The sequence below is a fragment of the Vulpes vulpes genome, chromosome 2 (assembly GCF_048418805.1).
Source record: "Vulpes vulpes isolate BD-2025 chromosome 2, VulVul3, whole genome shotgun sequence".
Lineage (NCBI taxonomy): Eukaryota > Metazoa > Chordata > Mammalia > Carnivora > Canidae > Vulpes > Vulpes vulpes.
This window is the reverse complement of record NC_132781.1, coordinates 141,315,887-141,331,190: the sequence shown is the minus strand read 5'-3', so window position 1 is coordinate 141,331,190 and position 15,304 is coordinate 141,315,887. Positions and strand designations below refer to the sequence as shown.

The 15,304-nt window shown below is 48.3% G+C and overlaps 1 long non-coding RNA gene and 1 pseudogene across 1 annotated transcript in view; one reads left to right on the top strand and one right to left on the bottom strand.

Moving 5' to 3' along the window:
* Window positions 1-15,304, top strand: part of LOC140597967 (uncharacterized) — a 56,562-nt gene that overhangs the window by 2,287 nt on the left and 38,971 nt on the right. The window lies entirely within an intron of this gene.
* LOC112929677 (small nucleolar RNA U13) lies at window positions 2,441-2,537 on the bottom strand (annotated as a pseudogene).

Below are 15,304 nucleotides of genomic sequence, written 5' to 3'. Positions count from 1 at the left end.
CATCTCAGTCCCCGGTACTGGAAAGTGAGTATAGCATCATATAATCTGGGCATGTATATGGCTGCATGGTGAATTAATACTTGTCAGACCTTGTTACTCTGAAATAGCCATGGCAAGGTAATGATCATCATTCATTTTATTTTATTACTTTTTTTATTTGATTTCATTTAGGCTTTGGCAAAGGTGAGGGGACTGACTTGTATTTCCTGTTTATGTTTGATATCCAAAGCCCCTTGGGGGGAAGGTGATGCTAGGGGAAATTATGTAAATTAAGGAGGAAATTTGTGAAGACACCTTGACAAACTCAGAAATGAGAATATTCAGCTTTAACCATTGGGTCATCCTGATATGTGGCTCTTGCACTCATGATTGGTGAAGGAGGTCTGAAGAGGGCATGGAGCAGGTGTGGCTTGCAGAGTGTGTGGCTTTCTTATTTGCAGGTGAAATGAAATGATGGTTGAGGTTTAGTGTCCAGAAGCAAAAAAGCTAGGTTCTGTAATAGCTAATTTAGATTAGAAAGCCCACCGAGTGATGAAACTTTAGGTTTTCTCAGCTGACAAATCCTCCCTAGGCCTGATAAAGCACTTTAAATTATGAAGGGAGCCCTCATTGAGACATCGTGGTGGGAGGCATCCCCTGGGAAAGAGGCCATTCTAAGTGAAGGGAAACTCAACAGCAGGGCATTTGGTGCTGGGGCAGTAGGCAGCATGGTGTACTGGGAGCAAAAGAAGTTCGAATCCCACTTCTGACACTTCCTAGGTATGTGGCACATTTTAAAATAGCCTGCTTTATCTCTTATTATAAATCCAATAGTTTTTTAAAAATGCTCATCATGATGAGTGTAGTCACCATCCATCACCATATGACATTATTACAGTATTATTGGCTAGATTCCCTGTATGTACTTTTTGACTCCATAACTTATTTATTTTATAACTGGAAGTTGGTACCTCTTAATCCCCTTGTTTCACCTACCTCCCTCCATAACCCCCTGGGAAACTACCCATTTGTTCTCTCTATTGAAGAGTCTGTTTGGGTTTTTCTGTTTGTTCATTTGTTTTGATTTTTGGATTTCATATATAAAGGAAATCATGTAGCATTTGTCTTTTTCTGTCTGATTCATTTCACTTAGTGTAATGCCCTCTAGGTCCATTCATGTTGCTGCGAATGACAGGATCTCATTCTTTTTTATGGCTGAATAATATCCCATTGTATACATATACCACATTTTCTTTATCCCTTCATCTACCGATGGATACTTCAGTTGCTTCCATATCTTGGCTATTGTAAATAATGCAACAGTAACATCAGGATGCACATATCTTTTTGAATTACTGTTTTCCTTTGGGTAAATACCCAGCAGTGGAAGTATTGAATCATATGGTAGTTCCATTTTTAATTTTTGGAGGAATCTCCATACTGTTTCCCACAGTAGCTGCACCAATTTATGTTCCCACCAATGGTGTACAGGGGTTCCCTTTTCTCCATATTTTTGCCAATGCTTGTTATTTTTTGTCTTTTCTATCCTAGCTATTCTCATAGCTGTTTTTTTTTTTTTAACGGAAGCAAAATGAAGAAAACAAAAGCACATCCTTAATCCCATGCATTCAGACAAAACCTACTATTCCTTCTTTCATGGCTATCTCTCCAAATCTTGTTACATATATAGACATATATATTGCATTACAAAAATTAGAATGCCTATAAGCCCCTCTCTTTTCTTTATGTTCAATTGTGGACATTGTCAACATTTTGTAATGGCTGCACAATGTCCCATCTTACAGGTATGATTTATTTACCCAAACTCCTTGTTGAAAGTATAGGTTGATCCAACTATTCACAATTACAAAATGGCTGTGACAAATACTTGCAGCTGATTATCCACCCATGTTCATGTTTAAGATGATCATATTTCTATATGGAAAAATTCCTCAGAAGCCAGATTTTTGGATGAATGGGCATGCATATTTTTCCTTGAATAAACTTGGAAGTTTGTTGAGATTCTTGGATAGGTAGATCCATGTATTTTCAAAATTTGGGACTTTGAGGTCATAATTTCTTCAACTCTCTGCTCCTTTATTACCTTCTTCTCCTTCCTGGACTGCCATGATGCATCTGTTAGCCTGTTTAGTGGTATCTCATATGTCCCTTTGGTTCTTGTTGCTTTTCTTCATTCTTTTTGCTCTTCACACTCATCATTTCAAATGACTCCTCTTCAAGTTCACTGATTGTTTCCTCTGCTTGTTCTCTTAACCACATGAGTAAATTTTCCAGTTACTCTATTTTTCAGCCTCCAATTTTCCTCTTGGTTCTTTCAAAATCGTTTCAGTCTCTTGTTCATGTGCAAATTTTGTTCACATATTATTTTCCTGACTTCTTTTAGTTCTTTGTGTTTTCTTTTAGCTGTTAGAGCCTATTTCAGATAGGGTTTTTTTGTGTGTGTTAGATGGGTAATGTGCCAAGGTCATAAGGTTTGAGGGAGACGCACATCAGGCCATGGCATGCACACTCATAGTGCTTATGACATACAAAATGATGTTTAAGACAGTTCTGTTAAAGATTTTGCCCATTATGCTGAGTGATATAAGTCAGGTGGAGAAATACAATTATTAGAGGGCTTCACTCATATGTAGAATATAAGAAATAGTGGAAGGGACCATAAGGGAAGGAGGGCAACTGAGTGGGGAAAAAATAGAGAGGAAGACAAACCATAAGAGACTCCTAAGTCTGGGAAACAAACAGGGTTGCTGAAGGGGAGAGGGGGTGGGTGATGCGGTAACTGGGTAATGGGCATTAAGGAGGGCGCATGATGAGATGAGCGCTAAATGTTGTATGTTGGCAAATTGAATTTAAATTAAAAAAAAAAGAAAAAGAAGAGTTATGGATAGAAAAAAAGAGTGCAGAGAAGTAAACACATTCTAAAGACCTTATCAGGGAAAATATGAATTTAGTAGAGGGAGAAAAATGAAAGTATTCCAAGTAAATAAGAAAATATTCTAAATAAAAATATTGGTGTAGCTTTAAATCCTAATAAGGGAAAAATCATGTTTTCAAATAATGGTAGAGGCCTATGTGTTGGAAAGTTGAGGCAACCATTATGAAATGGTAAAGCATGTTAGAGCTCACAAATTAATAAAGTAAAAAACTGAATTAATAGCTTGATTATATTAGCAAACTTGGGGGGGGGAACAATGTAAGATCAATAATATGTTTATTAAATAGCATGTATTAAATAATATGTAAAAATTAAAGCATATCAAACATTAAAAAAAGTAAAGATTTTGCCTAGCAAGTCTGGTCCATATGTTTTCAGGGACTGTGTCTGGAGATCTATTTTGTTCCTTTGTGTGGGCCGTGTTTTCCTGTTTCTTTGTAAACTTCATGATCTTTGTTTAAAATTGGGTATTAAAAAAATCAGCCACCTCTTCCAGTCTTTGTGGACTGGCAGGCAGGACCTTCACTAACCAGCAGGGCAAGTACCGAGCCTGGGGATCAGCCTCACATGAAAGTTTGAGGTCTTCTCAGGGCTTTTCTGGACATAGGTCTCCCCTGGGCCTGTGTATTGCTCCATATAGGTGATTGCTTTTAAATGTCTCCACTTTCTTCTCAGACCTTACCTGCTTCCCCAACCAATAATCGCTGGCGTCGGGAGTCTGCAGGTCTGGAGTCCCCTTGAATTTTCCTGAGCCACGTTCACCACTTCCTGCCTGAGATCCAGGTTGTAAATCCTTACGTGAGCATGAGCGTGAGCTCCTGGTCAGGAGGCGAATCCCTTTGGCAGCCCCCACACAGGTTAGAGCATTGCAAATTAGGTCCACCCTGCTCTTGCTTATCTCTAGAAGGGAACTGGGAGTCAGGCTACTTCTTCCCCTAAATTGTACCATGCAATGCCAGGCAAGGGCCAGTAAAAAGACCATATTTTCCACCAGCTGAATGTGACTTTTTCTTGGTTGGGGATAGGTTGTTGTGGATCTTTGACTGATTTCCAGAGCTCCTATAATGTCATTTTAGCACATATGTGAGTGATTATTCAAGAGTTTGTCGGCAAGTTCCTGCAATTCTTAAAATCTAGGAAGCTCCTCCTCACTCCTTCAGTCTGTAGCAAAGTAAGTCATTCTTGAAGTTCTCTGGAAAGCTGCTTAAACCCCACATCATCTTAAGCACTTGGCTGCCAACTGCCTCCAAAGAAAAATGACCTCTCTTCCACCTTGCAGGTCCCACCTCCGAACTTCTCACAGGTTCTCACCCCTGCTTGCGTAGGGGGTTCTGGGAAATGTAGTCCCAGCTGCCCAGGAGTCCTGGGAAGGAGATGGCTGGCGGTTGTGTTGAGTTGGCAGCAGACTGCAATAGCACAGCCCAGCACAGCCCGAACCACTCTGTATAATCACTGGCACTAATTACTTGATGGAAGCAAATATGTAGAAGTAAAGGCGCTCTTTGTAATCATACTTGGCCTGCTAGGTCCCTTTCTCCAAACACCCCTATCTTGATGGCCATCTTGACACTTTTGAGTACTATATAGTTATTTACTTAATACCTTCCATCCAAAGGATTACTCTTTTATTTAAATAGATTATTTCAGAGGAAAATACATGAATTCTACAAAAGGAGAGCAGTATCATTTGCAGTACATAAAAAATACCTGTTAAAGAAGTGGAAACAGGGGGTGCCTAGCTGGCTTATTCCAGGGAGCATGAGATACTTGATCTCAAAGTTGTGAGTTCAAGCCCCACATTAGGGATAGAGATTACTTAAAAAAATTGGAAACAGGGGCACCTGCGTGGCTCAGGGGTTGAGCACCTACCTTTGGCTCAGGTCGTGATCCCGAGGTCCTGGGATCAAGTCCCGCATCAGACTCCCTGAAGGAAGCCTGCTTCTCCCTCTGCTTCTCCCTCTGCCTGAGTATCTGCCTCTCTCTCTGTGTCTCTTGTGAATAAATAAATAAAATCTTTAAAAAAAGAAGTGGAAACAAAACCATGTTACCAATTTTAGCTACACATCACTCCCTATACCCAATCACCACCCTTTCCTACTATGACCCCTCAAATTCCCATCTCAACTGGAGCAGGTGCTCTTCTGTATGACTTATGTGCTGGGGGTCCCTCCTCAGCTGGAAATGTTGATCACACTGTTGACAATAACTAGAAACATCCAAGTCCCAATCACTTTGGTACATTTGAAGATGCTCCTTTGGGGTTGCAGTAGGGAAGGCCACTCCTGGAGCTGAGTTTGGCTGGAAGGCAGTGCTTTGAGTTGAACCAGATGAAGAAAGAAGCTCTGCTGTCCTTAAAAAAGGAGGACTCTGCCTCGTGTAGCACCTCTGTAAACAGGTCTGGGGATCTTTGTGAGGAGAGATTCTATGATGAAAATCCCAATCTGTCCATGAGAATTTTCCCTCCAAATGAAGCCAGAGCTGTTGTAGCACCTCAGGGTGGCAGATGTGGCAAGATTTTTACCCTTGTGGCTGAGGGTGAAGGGGTGGGTGGGGCATGGAACGTTCTCACCCTTCCCCCCTCACCTAGATTAGGAAAGGTGAAGTAATTCATCCAGTTGGCACAGCTGGCAGGAGATAGATCTGGGATGAGAACCTAGGTTTATCTAGCCACCGCACCATATGGCCCCTGGTTTGAGAGCTTCCAGGAGACAAGTGAGCGTGCCCTGGAGAGTCAGCTCAACTGGAGAGAATAATGCAAAAGGAGAGAGCTTTTGCAGCTCTCTGACACAGTTTAGGGCACCAAGCAAAGCAGAGCGACTATGACCTGGACTCACCAGCCTCTGAAACTGTGCTTCATAAACTGGTCTTGGGAGAGACCCTTTGCTTCCTTGTGGAACACTGAACCCAAGCTGATCCCTCAGCAACTTGTCTCTGAGAGCTCTGGCCGGGGACTCCTTGATTCCTAGGTCACTCCTATCACTACATTTGGTGAGGTCGCTTACTTCTCTTCAAGGGGTTGTTAGGGAACAGAAGAGACCAAGGCCACAAATAGAGGCAGATGTGTGGTATTTGAGTCACCTAGCAAAGGGGCAAAAGGAAAGATGACAGAGCTGGTGCTGGTTAACACTTAGGAATCTGGCTTTGGGTGCAAAGTGGAGTCTTTGCCTCTTGAGCCAATGACTGGCCTTTAGTGTCCTTCCCTCCCAGTGACAGTCCCATGAGCCAAAGCATTACATAATGGAAGTTACCAGCATTCATGGAGTAGCTACTATGTTCCAGGCACCAAGAAGTTTTTCTTGGCCAATAATGGCAAGAGCCATAAAGGATAAGACTTAAGCACTTCTTATCCATGAGGATGGCTATTAAAAACCAGAAAATGAAACAAAGCAGAAAACACCAGGTGCCGGTGAGAATGTGCAGAGATTGGAGCTCTTGTGCATTGCCAGCAGGAGTATACAGTGGTGCAGCTGCTGTGGAAAACAGTGTGGCATACCTCAAAAAAAGTAAACGTAGACTTACCATATGATCCAGCAATTCCATTCTGGTCTGGGTGTTCATCCAAAGGAATTGAAAGCAGGGGCTGGGACGGATATCCATACACCCCATGTTCATAGCAGCATTATTCACAATAACTGAAAGGTGGAAGCAGCTCCAAAGTCCATCAATGAATAAGTGGATCAATACAATGTGATACAAACACACAGAGGAGTATTATTCAACCTTAAAAAGGTAGGAAACTCAGGTATGTGCTACAACAACCTTGAAACAGTATGCCAAGAAAAATAAGCTAGACACAAAGGACAAATATTATTTGATTCCACTTATATGAGGCACACAGCAGAGTTGAGTTCATGGAAAAAGAAAGTAGAAATGTGGGGGGAGAATGGGGACTTACTGTCTGATAGGGACAGAGTCCTGTTTGGGAAGATGAAAGGTTTATGGAGAAGGATGGTGGTGATGGTTGCACAACAATGTAATATACCTGATGCTATTGAATGGTGCACTCAAAAAAGTTTAAAGTTATCTTTTGTAGCTGAGAAAGCAGGCTCTGGAAAAAAGGAAGCAGCATCAAAGTCTCATCTTGCAGAGATTCAGGTGTGCCCCACTTGTCTCTATTCATTCATTTCTCCCAGGTCTTCTTCAACATCTGTTCACCGATCCTCCGGGAGGGGGACTCCCACTCACCCCCACTGTGTGCTGGAGGCTTGGGGGAGTCTCAAGGAGCTGGCATTTAAGCTGTGGGTGGGGTGAGGGTGGGGTGGGATTGAGAGGGTGAAGAGCTGGGTGTCACAAGACAGAATGTCACCAGGCTGAGGAAGGCAGGAATGGGCTCCAGTAGTGCAGGGGACTGGAGATTCATTTCTGGCAGAGATGGTGAGGAGATCCAGGGGTGCTTTATGGAAAGGGGTAGTAGGATGCTGATAAGTGGAGTTGAAAAGAGGGTTGGGTGGCTCAGCGGTTGAGCATCTGCCTTGGGCTCAGGGTGTGATCCCAGAGTCCCAGGATCAAGCCCCGTATCCAGTTCCTCATGGGGAGTCTGCTTCTCCCTCCACTTATGTCTCTGCCTCTCTTGTGTGTCTCTCACAAATGAATAAATAAAATATTTTTTTAAAAAAAGAAGAGGGGGTTTCCAGGGGAGGATAAGGTGTTGACAGGGTCACAACAATGAGAATATTAATAGTGCTTACTCCAAGCCAGGTGCTGTCCTAAGTACTTAACATGTGTTATTTCACTTTATTCCCAGAGAGGCAGGTACTTTTAGTCACCCCATTTTACAGATAAAGAAAGGGAAGCCCAGAGAGGTCAAGAAACCTGTCAAAGGTCACACAGCTATTTTTAAAACATACAGCCTGCAGGGAGCGGGTGTGAGCATCCACATTTAGGGATCTTTAGGTCATAGAAGTTAGGAGGAACATAGGGTGTGAAAGGGACGCGGTAGACACGAGATGGGAGAGGGTATGAGGGCCTTCAATGCAGAACGATAGTAGGGGTACTATTTCAATAAATGAACAAATCAATTTACAATCTCTTCTTTTCCAAAGGAAACTTGAGAGATGATTGCAAGTGGGAACATTTGTGGGACAGATGAGGGGACCAGAGACCAGGGGTAGGGTGGGGCAGATCAGGGTGGTGGTGCTCAGGGTCGCCAAATCTGAATATTACTTACCGTGCTAACCAACCTCCAAGATGGCCCTACCAGTGAGCCCTACCTCCTGGTAGTCATCCCTTGAGTAGTTCCCTTGCTTACTAAATAGAAAGGACACGTAACCAATACCATACTGTGCAAATGATGGTTGCCGCCTCAAGGTCAGGGCACGCAAGACACTGTGGCTTTCAGCTTCCTTTTACTGGGGCCACGTGCTCTGGAGACAGCAGCTGCCATTTTGTGAGGAAGCTCAAGCAGCTTGAGGGGGAAGGCCCTGGGGCCTCCTGTCCACAGCTGCATCCATGCCCACCTCGGAAATGGATTTTCCAAGCCCCGTCAAGCCTTCTGATGAGCACAATCCCGGCTGGCATCCTGACTGCAGCCAGATGACAAGCCCCTGGGCCAGGGCAGCTCTCAGTCCCTGCTCTCAGATTCTTGACCTAGAGACACTGTGCCAGATAATACATACTTCTTGTTTATTTAAGCCACAATGTTTTGGGCTTAAAAATTGCCCCGAGGTTAATGAGGTTAATGATACAGATACAATGGATAGCAAATGTAATTGCTAAAGTGACTCCTTCCTGGCCCCTGTCTGGGCTGTAATGCTCCCTTCAGCGGGGAAGCTTGTAATGGTAGCTGAACTTTCAGCTGAAGGCATGTTTCATCCCAGCAAGGCGGAAAGGAAGCCGGCACAGTGATTGTTCCATGCTGCTGCTGATACCGTATTCCTAACCCGGGAGAGCTCCCCACTGTTGCTCCATCCTGGCTGCCACATGCCCCATGTGGATGTGGCTGTGCCTCTGGGTGAGAGCAGCCACCGGTGGCCACGTGCAGATGGCCAACGAGCTCCATGGGGATAAGGGCCGAGTCTCACCATCCCTGTTACCCTAGTCGATACTTGGTTGTCATGTCTTAGATACACGACCTTGTACTCAGCCCGGCCCTGGTGATGGATGATAAGGTGGTTTCCAGTTATTTTGCTGATATAAGTAATGCTGCAATGAATAAAATCTGGAAAAATGCCTGGCATATCCATCGATTAAATTCCTGGTAAGGGGTACATTGGATGTTCCCATCCAATGGGAACATGGGATGAAGAATGGGATGTTCCCATTCTTCGTTTTCTAAATCTGGGACATACCCCGATGGCAAGAGACCCAGGGGTTGTAAAGGGACAGTGAGCAGGTAGGTGGCTTAGAGAACAGTCGTGCCCTGAGGCAGGATGATGTAGGAGAAGCTTTCTGGAGTCCCTTTCCTATTGCCAGCTCCCAAAATCGGGTCACATTTTAAGTCAACCAAGGCTGTTGGGAGGGGAGATGTGGCCAGACAGAGGGGCCCATGCTATGTTGGCAAATGTGTGGGTCACACGCTGTTCTCTTGGGTACATGTGCACTCCTGTGCGTGCATGTGTATTCAAGTGTGCACGTGAGTGTGTGTATGGGTGTGTGTGCATATGCATGTGGGCGTGTGTGTGCATGCACGCAGGTGTATGCATATGTGAATACGTGTGTGTGTGTGTGTGTGTGTGTGTGTGTGTGTACCCTCTAGGTGCTGTGTGCCCCTCTTGAGCCCAGTCCGGGTTTCCCCTCCACAGTACCCCCGGCGGCCTTGTGGTGTCACCAGAGTGCACCTGGCCCGGCGGGAAGGCTGGAGGAAGGCAGAGGCTGGAGGAAGGGTTCCTGGCCTGCCCGGGGCTGCGGGCGGGCCCCCAAGGGAGACTTGGCTCTTTCTAGAGGGAAGCTAGTGAAGGCCTGAGTGGACCTGGCTTGCCTATCATCTGGAAAGGGATGTGGGATGAGCACCCTGTGTCCCCTGCTGCTGTGGCCTCGGAGGGTACAGAACAGATTCTGACTCAAGGTCATGAGCTGTTGCCTCTTCTCCTTGGACTGAACTTGGAGAATCCACTTGTCAAGAGCGAATAGGGAGACAAAGTGGGCTGCAGGTCAGGACGTTTCTGACACGGAGGCCAAACCACCTAACCTTTTGGGGGTGTTGGGTCTCCTCTTGCCCTCACCCTCTCTCCCCACTACCCCTACCTCCCCTGGCTTTGTGTCGCCCCGGCTTTCCAACTGTGCCTTCCACCGCCCACTGGCAGACTGCTCTCCGCCTCCCCATCGGAATCTGGCTGCTGGTGGGCACGCTGCTCTAGGAATGGGAACCAGACTTGGGCAACCACCGTGCCCAATGCCGTTTGCACGACCCGGAGCCTCTAATGCACACAGCATGGTCCCCAGGCGCCCCAGACGGGTGTGGTTAGCCCAGCCAGCCGCACGGCCTGGTCCGGATTGCCGCCCCTCTCTAACCGGCAATTAGGCCCGGGCTGTGACAGCAACAGGCGACCGGGGGTCGGGGTTTTCTTCCTGGGCGGTGGTGTGTGGGCCTGGGGCTCTGGGGGGATCTGGGATGAGGCGCTGGGGGTGCAGCTGCAGGAGAGGGCTGGGGTGTGCGCAGGACTGTTGCTCTGAGGCCACCTTCCTGAAACCGTCCTAGGCAGGCGTCCTGCCCCTCGCTCGGCTCTCGGCTCTCATGGCTGCCTGGGGCCCCAGCCCCTCCTCAGAGCTGCAGGTGAGCTGCCCTGACCACACAGCAGGGAGCAGGAGTCTTCTGGGGGGCACCGGAGGGGAAGGGCCCAGTGCGGGTTCCCACAGCTTCTGATCTCCTTCGAGGCTTTTGTTTGGCTCCTGCAGGAAACTGGGAAATGCTGTTGGGAAGGAGCTGTGAAGGTGCTTCCAGAACAGAATGACTAAGAGGGGGAGGAAGAGGAGGAGGAAGGATGAATAACAAAAGGGAAGAAGGGTTGCTGGGGCACCGTGGGCCTAGTGGGAGAAAGTATACCTCCTTGCAAGACGACCTTCTGTAAACAAATCTATATAAAATGTGAAAACTCTTCTTTTTTCCACAAGGTGCCAGGGTGCAGGCCCTGGAAGCTGCTCCTCCCGTGGGCGGAGATCAGGCCCTGGCCATGGGAGGGAGGGGACCCCTGAGAAGCTGGAGCTCTGGTGGCTGCAGCTCAGGGGGGTTGTGGGGGGCCTGAGTCCTCCCGCGGGGACCCAGCAGGGGAAGAAGGGTAAGGAACTGGGGAGCCCACTTGCCTTGGAGCCTCTGTGATGCTGGGGGGCCCCAGGCATTTGCAGCATTGACTTCCCAGGGACTTCCCACCCATGTTTGTTTCTATTTGTCTAGCCGGCCTGCCCTGCCTCCCCACCCACCCCACCCACCCCACCCACACAGCGCCCAGGAATGGGATGGAGATGGAAGCCAGCCCGAGGGGTCCTTTTGTGCTCTTCGGCTGGAAAGGTCTCTTGTGCTGCTCAGAGAAGGAGATTTGTTCCTTTAATTGATAATGAATATCAGAAAGGTCATATTTACATTATGAGCTGGGTGGGAATTGTGTGTGTGCCAACAGTGAGAAGAGCCCACAAAAATAAATGACATCCCGCTCGCTCTCCATGCTGGTGGCTGCACTGGAGGTGCTCAGAAGGTGGGTGGGGGACCTGTCCAGGGAGGCGGGGAAAGAGGAGGGGCAGAAATGAGGGGAGAGCAGAAAACAGGGTGGAGGAAGGGAGAGAGGGAGGACACATGGAGAGGAAGGGGACGCAGAGAGGGAGGCAGGGATGGAGGCCAGAAGTGGAGGCCCACCACAAGCCTGCACCCAGTGTCTCCCCCCCTTCCCCGCCCCAGGGCGACACTGTTTTTAGTGCTGGTAACTGGTCACAGGCAGGGATGCCAGCCACTCCTAATCGCAGGACCAAACCATCCGCTTCCTGGGGGCATTTCTTAAATACCACGTGGGGCCAAGGTGAGGTGGGGATAGGGTCACATCACTGCTGTGTTCAGAGCTGCCCGATGGCTCCCCCAGTGACCTCAGGAGTAGCTCTTTCACATGGGCTCCCCAGGCCCTGGGCCACGTGCCCTGCCTGCCCTCCACCCTTGCACACCCTTCCCAGCCCCCACCCCCCAAGCCTCACCTGATTGCTGAAAACTCCCTCTCTGCCCCCAAATGGCTGGCCTGCCCACCACGGGACTTCTCAGCCTGGGGCCATAGCTGCCAGCAGTGGCGCTGGTGTCCATGCAGGGCTGTGTGCCTCCTGAGGGTGGAGACCTGCCTTGGTCACCGCTGCCTGTGGTCCACAGTCATGTAATGCACCTCCGGGGGCCAGCCCTCCGAGGCATATCTGTTGAATTGTGTGGTACATTTTAGTCTCTTCTAGAATTTTCTGGTAGAGTCTCAGGAAAGTGTCTTCTTCCTTATTCTTGTACGTGGCGCTTTGGGATCTCCTGGGTCAAAGCTCTAAAGGAAGAGTGCATCTAGCTTCTGTTGGAGGCTCAGGGGGGGGGGGCAGGGAATAAGCCAGTTGAGCCTCGGTTTCCTGCTAGCTGCATTCTGATGGGAAGAGAATACTTGGGAGAGGACCCCTGTGTCAGGGCACTGACAGCAAGTGCCCAGAGAGAGCTGGGAGAGCCTGAAGGGCATCCCTTCTCTCCTCCTGGCATCACTCATGACACTGGGCAGGATGGAAGTCAAGAAGCTGCCCCAGGGATAAGCCTTTTGGGGGAACCAGCCCAGAAAGCCCCCCCCCACCACCACCAGGGCTAAACCTGACTCCCTTTTTGGGCCCAGCAGGCTTCATTTCCAAATGCTTAGATGCTTCCTGAGGTCACTGGCCAGGAAAGGTTAGAGTCAGCGATTTGGGGACATGGCTTGCAGCTGGTCCCCTGATGCGGGAGTCCAGAGTGGCATCAGTGGGGGTGTGATGAATGGCAGGGGAAACCCGGCTTCCATCCACACAAGAAGGTGGGAGATTATCAGGACAGGAAGAGAGCCGTGTGTGTGTGTGTGTGTGTGTATGTGAGCACACGTGTGCACACACCTGCGTGTGTGTGAGAAAGAAATGGGAGACGTGGGGATGGTGGTGGAGGGATGTGAGGGCCGTGGGCCTTACCATTTTTCCAGACAGAAGAGGGGAATTATTTTTATTTTTATACATAATGTTATCATTTTTCTTTGAGAATATAAAATCTGAAAACTGTGTGTCTATTCTTTTCCATAAATGGTGTCACGTTGTAGTCATTTCTTCCTGTCAAAAGGAGCTTATCAGCAGGAGAGGGACCCCCCCCCCCCCCGCCAGCACTCTGGGTGAGCCTGGGGAGCAAGCCCTTTGGTGGTGTGGACATGCTCACCCTTCTGAAGGACGACGTGGAGGTGAAAAGGCTCATCGAGGCACACTGAGGTGACAGCGAGAGGGGTGAGGGAGGTTTGAACGTCGTGTAAGTGACTGTGCTTCTTCGTCTCATCAGGAGGCAGTCAGGGAAGGAGCAGTGCTTACGTGCGTTGGTGTATGCTGTTCCCTGTGCCTGTAATAATTCATAAAGAATAAAGGAGATAAAGGAGGCTGACTACTTCTTATACTTTATATTTTTATTTTTTTAATTTTTAAAAAGATGTATTTGAGACAGAGAAAGCGAGAGAGAGAGAGCATGAGTTGGGGGCAGGGGGAGCAGCAGAGGGAGAAGCAGACTCCCCGCTGAGCAGGGAGCCCAACATGGGGCCCAATTCCAGACCCTGGGATCGTGACCTGGGCCAAAGGCAAGCACTTCACCAACTGAGCCACCCAGGCACCCGTGCTAATTACATTTTATAACAACATTCTAAAATCATAAAAACGTATCAGTGTGTGGTCATGTATGTTTTTAAATTCTTTATTGTGAAAGTAACATCTGACGATAGGAAAGTAGGAGGTACAGAAAAATATTAAGCTGACCAAAAACACAGAACATGTTCCTACTTAACAGAAAACTGCAGTCACATATTTTATATGAATATGATATCAATCTATGAAAAACATCTGCTTACAGTTACATTTAATGTTCTAATTAATGTTATAATGAAATGCTAATAACCACTCTCATTAATTGACCTCTCGTATGATCAAGGTTGGGCTTGTTGCGTTCGATTTAATCTTCACGGCAGCCTTTGATGTGGGTATTCACTATGCCCATTTTACATGCAGGAAAACTGAGGCCCCTAGAAATTAAGTGGCCAGAACCAGGACTGGAATGTAGCACCAGGCTTTGCCTCTAACGCCCCCAGGCTTCAGCCTAGCGTTTATTATGTGTCAAGGGGACTGGGGGTGTAACAGTAGGCCCCCCTGCACTGTGCTGGGATTCCCTAGGGTGGGGTGCTTGGGATCACAGGGGCCTCGGGGAGAGGACAGAGCGCATAACGGAAGCCCGATTCCACGGGAGGCGGCCCACCATTAGTCAGTTCCTGCTTTTTGATTTAATTCTTCCCCTAAAGTGTGTTCATCATGTAACTTAGGAAAGATTGGTATTCAGGGAAGAGGCATCACGGGCGGTAATTAAACTGTCTCCACTGACGCGCTCCCGTCTCTGAGAACAGACCTGTTTGATTTCGCAAAGGAAATCATTGGTATTTTAACAGGAGGCAGGAAACTTTTGATTAGCGAGTGATAGATAAACAGATCGATGCCTTTTCTGGCGACATTTTCAGCTTCATTATTGTCACTGGGAGAGAGAAAGGGGTGGGAAGGGGGAGACCTGGAGGAGGAGGAGGAGGAGGAGGAGGAGGAGGAGGAGAGGAGGTGGCGGTGAGTCCTGGGAGTGGCTGCTGAGGGGGCTTGAGTCAGGGAGGCGATGGGGCTCCAGGAGGAGGCGGCTGCCCCTAGGTGGCTGGGAGTTTTGTCTCCGCCCCGGGGATGGCAGGAGAGGCCCCACCGCTCCCCTGCGGCGACGTGGCATCGCTGCCAGGGCCAGGGCCTGATGAGATTCTCCTGGCAGCCCGCCTTCCTCCCAGCCCCGCAGCCCCTGGGCTTTATTGCTGCTCTCTCAAGGTCAGGGGGAGTTAAGACCAGAGATTATACTGTGTCAGTTGTGCCTTTTTGAAATATGACTCAGTGTAAGCTCTTTCCACACCAGAGGAGAGATGCCAAAATCGCACTTCAATCTCTAGCTCGCAACGGGCTTATTGGGATTTTAGCAGGGCTCTGGCGAGATAAGTCTGTTTCTTCTCTCAGGGTTGCCCTTTGACAAACTTTGGTTAAGCGAGGCCATAACTTAGCGAGGGCAGGTGTCCAGGGCTCACGGATCCTGTGCCCAGCAGACGCGGCAGGGCCACCCAGTGCCACTGGTCCCTGTGCCAGCAGAGGAAGGAAAAGTGGGCTCCTTGGCAGCCGTTCGCCCCTCCACCCACGTGCCCTCCAGCC